This window comes from Rhinoderma darwinii, unplaced genomic scaffold (genome assembly GCF_050947455.1).
Source record: "Rhinoderma darwinii isolate aRhiDar2 unplaced genomic scaffold, aRhiDar2.hap1 Scaffold_3463, whole genome shotgun sequence".
In the NCBI taxonomy this organism is placed as follows: Eukaryota; Metazoa; Chordata; class Amphibia; order Anura; family Rhinodermatidae; genus Rhinoderma; species Rhinoderma darwinii.
This window is the reverse complement of record NW_027463448.1, coordinates 105454-110332: the sequence shown is the minus strand read 5'-3', so window position 1 is coordinate 110332 and position 4879 is coordinate 105454. Positions and strand designations below refer to the sequence as shown.

At 45.3% G+C, this 4879-nt stretch overlaps 1 non-coding gene across 1 annotated transcript; it reads left to right on the top strand.

The window, feature by feature from the left end:
• The first annotated feature begins 288 nt into the window (after positions 1–288).
• On the top strand, positions 289–482 carry LOC142707530 (U2 spliceosomal RNA). The gene has a single exon (XR_012868494.1). It is a non-coding gene; the product is annotated as a U2 spliceosomal RNA (small nuclear RNA).
• The last annotated feature ends 4397 nt before the right edge of the window (positions 483–4879 follow it).

The window sequence follows — 4879 nt, the reverse complement described above, 5'->3', positions numbered from 1 at the left end:
AAATGTGTATGTATTTAAAAGAAAAGAATTTCCTGTAAAAGACAGTGTAAGAATGGTGTTAGGAAAATTATATGTTTGTTTTTTGTGGGATAAAAGGAGAAGAGGAGAAGATGCTGAAGGAGTGTGGAAAGTGAGAAAGTGGATAGATGTAGTAAATTGTTCCTAATAGCTATTTTATGTTTATTTATGTGTATTATTTGTTGGAAATAAAGAAAGTCCACATGATGATGGGAAACAGTGCCCTATAACTGTTACTGATGTTCTAATGGTAGTTTTGGACCGTTGAATATCCCATCTGAGGATTTAATAAAAAAAAAAAAAAAAAAAAATCTGTTCTTATCAGTTTAATATCTGATACGTCCCCTATCTGGGGACCATATATTAAATGGATTTTTAGAACAGGGAGATGGAAATAGAGCTTGCTCTGTCCACTCCACGCATTGACCTGGTATTGCAGTATTTCCAGGACCGGTGCACCCTTTCCTTATGTGTTGACTAAAATCAGATTCCAAAAGTGTTTTTTGTGTTTGCCATTGTTTCTGTCTTTCTGAAGGGATCTCCCCTTTTAATCCCATTATTTCAACACCTGTTGGACAATGCATGAGTGATAATGAGCTAATTGATTAAATGCAATTAATGAATACATTGCCACCTCTTGTTTTGTGTCGTCTGTGTGTCTGTGTTTCCGGCATTTCACATTGGATCAGCTCATTCACCTTCCTTGTCTTCTCTCCGCCCTCCCTTTTAGGTAAGTTAAAGAGCTGCACCTGAGCCAGCCACTGATTGATGCAGCACCACAGTCAAATAGTGGAGTGGAGTAGGGGAACAGCAAACAGCCATTAAAGCCGCCCGCCCGCCCGCCACAATGGACCTACCTGTGTACACTAGATGGATGTGATGGAATGTACTGTCATCCCTACATTTCAAGAAGGAGCAAGAATTGCAGTTGCAACAAAGCCTTGCTTGCCTACAAAGAGAGCAGCAATTTGGATTTGTTACTATGTTACCTAGAAGAATAACAAACTGTGCAAGGATGGAGGTTGTAGGAGCAAGGAGAAGTTGTCTGTAAAGTTGGTGGATGCTTATTTTCCATTTTGCAGTCCCTTGTCTCCCTCTTGTGGCCTCCTGGAGGCAACTAGCTGTGCAAAAAAAGACAGCCTGGCGGCCGGCTGTTGCAGTGTTGCCCTCTCAGGCAACACTGAGTGACTGACTGAGCCGCACCGTCTTATATAAAGTTCAGACGGAACTTTGCACGTGTCATAGTGGAGCCCTGAGGAGCCAGAGCCAGCTTTCTGACATCATAATGGGGCCTCAGAGATAAAAGCCTGGGCCCAGGCAGTGTTGGTCAGTGCTGCTCAGCAGGCAGCACTGGACTGGACTGGATTACAGCTGATACAAGGTGTGAAGGAACAAGGGGTGGCTGTGGGCATGCACTTGCTGCCGCTGCCAGTGTTTATCTGCATGGCAGCAGGGCATTTGGGCGTTGCCAGGAAGGCGTTTTTATGTAGATTCCTCCTCTTTCAGCACTGCATTGTGGTGCAAGCAAAAGAAGCAAATCCTGTCTGGCTTCCTCTCCTGCCTTTATTCACCTCCCGTGTAGCTGTGAGTGTGTGAGCCTGCAGGGCCCCATGGAATTGCCTAGAAGTAGGCTGAATCACTGCAAGGGCTGAACAGCAGTATCGGGCAGGCCCGGGCAACGCGCGGCCCGTTCGGGTTATCGCTTCTCGGCCTTCTGGCTGAGATCAAGTGTAGTGCTGATTACTTGTAGTCAGTGCTGCCTGGTCTTGGTTAGGAGGTGCTCAGGTACCCTCTCTCTCGGCCTCGGGGGATCGTCCAGGTTCGCCTGGACTTCACCCCCGTGCTGCTATTTGGGAGAGAGGCTTAGTCCTGAGCAACGGGTTGCGATCCACATACCCCCGTGTAGGCTTTGGCTGAAAAGGGGAGTTGCGCCCAAAGTTGCGCCTACTAAGGAGTAGCGTAACGATTCCTAAAAAAAACCTTACTCACCATGGACGAGGATCCATGTGAGATACCGGCTTATGCCCGGATTAAAAACACAATTCGTGTAGTGCTATCGGAGGAGAAGGCGACGACCTGCGGCTTAAAATTTGTGGTGGAGACCGTACTTGTTGGTATCTTCAACATCCAGAAGCGAGAAATTTTGGCGGTGCAGGATTACCCAAGAAGGAGGACATACGACGTTACTTTCATACAGAATGGAGTATTCCGAGATCTGCTGGCGGCTTATACGGTAAAAAATGACCCGAGACTGGACGGTGTTGATTTTTATGAGCACGTTATGGACATCACTAAAATGATAGTTATAAAGATGTACTGCCCTTTTGCCGACTTAAAAGAAGTGATGTCCTTTTTATTCCCTTATTTTAAAACTGTGAAATGTATTGGCAAAGTCATGAATGAGGTTGGTGTATGGACCTCAAAGTGGAGATTCAATGTAACATGTTATAAAGATGCCAATTTTACAGGAGGGATAATGTTGCCGCCAGCACGTTTTAAAATAGGTGATATGGCCGGAGACTTTTATTTTTCAGGGATGCCTCCATTCTGTAGGAAGTGCCAAAAGTACGGTCACACCAAGGAGTCTTGTGACAGCACCTGTAGGAACTGCGGCAGCTCTGAGCACGAGACCAAAACTTGCCCTCTGGGGAAAAGGTGCCGTTTTTGCAGCCGAGTTGGTCACCTCTATGCTACTTGTCCCCACAGATCTAAGGAGTTGGAACAACCTGAGGACCGGCCAAGGCGTCCCGAGCGGCCCGCAGGCCAGATCACCCCCGTACAAGGAGAGGAACCCCAAGGAGGTGAGCAAGACGAAATGGATACCTCCAGCAGACCCCCCCAAACAGGTGACCCTAAAGAGCAGAGGCGACAAAAACGCAGAGCCAGTGATCAGCGGACGAAAGAGCCCCCCCAGGAGACTGGGGCGCAGGATAGTTCGGATGAAGCTGATCCTACTGGCCTGCAAGAGATGCTGGGTCAGCCTGTACCTGAGGCAGAGGTCCCGGGCGGAGCGGCAGCGCTCACTAAGAGACGTAGGGCGTACTCGGAGGTGGCAGCGGGGGTGCCGATGGGAGTACCTGCCAGGTTGAAGGCAGGGAAACCAGTTGACGTGCCCCCGGAAGCGACAACTGAAGGTCCCCCCCCTTCCAGACAGTTGGGGGATATAGGGACAGCTGCCTCCGAGGTAAGCGTGGTCCCTGAGACGTCCAGAAGCGCGATTCCTGCCCCTATAGAAGGGGAGGACGCTGCCAAAGATTGCCGAATCTTACCCGTTGAGTCCGTCTGGGACCCATTTTCAAGAAGCGCCTTAGGTATGGGGGGTCAGCTGAGTGACGGGTCTTCCTCTCAAACCTCATCGATGCGTACATTTGACTCGAGGAAATATGATGATGAGAGCTCGAGTGGGGTGTCTGGCGACGCGGAGGACTGCTGAGGCCTCCTCGGGTAAGATAAAAATAGACTGTCTCTCTCCCTTTTCCTCATGGCTGAGTTATGTGGTCTTTCCCTTAATGTAAGAAGCGTGCACTCACAGACAAGAAGAGCTGCCCTTTTCAACTACCTTTCTGTTTTTACCGCCTCAGTGTTTTTCCTACAGGAATGCTGCATACCTCACCGCATGAATTATAAAAAATATGAGGAAGACTGGAGACTCGGACCTTCAGTGTGGTCCGGGTCCAATGAATCAAAAGCCGCAGGTGTCGCCATTTTATTCAAAGGGAACGTTTTAATTGATAGTTTTTATGAAATTTTACCAGGCAGAATTTTAATGGTCAAAGCTTTTATAAACGGTGTTAGATGGCAGTTTTTAAACTTTTATGGTTCTACAGACAAAAAAGAAAGAGCAAAAATGCTAGAAATTTTACCCCTTTTTATCAATGATTCAGAACCACTTATTTTAGCTGGTGATTTTAATTGTATTTTAAAGGGGGAACGCCGGTTCTCTAATTCAGTAAGTCGAAACTATGATAAAACCCCGTCTATTTTAAAAGATATTACAGTGGATTTTAAACTTACTGATGTTTTTAAAAAATGCAATAGGGATCTACCGGAAGAGGACGGCGTCACCTGGAGCAATGTAAACTGCAGCTCCAGGATTGATTTTATTTTTTGCTCTTATCAAATACTGCCTTTTAAATGTGATCTTAATTCTAACGTGTTTTCTGACCATAAACTTTTATATTTTAAAGTTAATTTGAACGATCAAAGGAGAACTCCGAAGAAAGCCTGGAAATTAAACGTATCCCTTTTAGAGGATCCGCAAATTTTATCCGATTTTATCACCTTTTATAAGGGCTGCAGACGGGTAAGACATCCCAATATGCTAATTGTTTCCTGGTGGGAAAAAATGAAAATAAAGATAAGAGATTTTTTTATTAAAGCTGGGATGAAGAAAGCAAAAGAAAAATCTGAATTTTATGCTAATTTAAATACCCGTCTGCAGACCCAATACAAGTTCAGAGAACAGGGTATGCAGGTGGAGAAAGAGATCACCGAAATTAAAAAAGAAATCTCCCAGTGCCTGGAGCAGAGGGGAAAGGAGATAATCTTTCGCTCTAAGGTGAAACATCTTGAAGAAAACGAGACCTGCTCCAGGTACTTCTACAAGAAAATAAATGATAAGCATACCCTGTTAAATGAGATAGATGGGGAAACAAATACCCAAAACATTTTAAAAAAGGTGCACGGTTTTTATGCGGATCTTTTTAATACAAAACATGTTGATGTTGATTTTATGAACGACTCATTGAAGGAGGTGGATGCTGTTTTAAATCCTGCTTCCCAAGTGTTTTTATTACAGGATATTACGGAACAGGAGATTTTAGAAACTACAAAGAGTTTTAAAACAGGTAAAGTCCCTGGT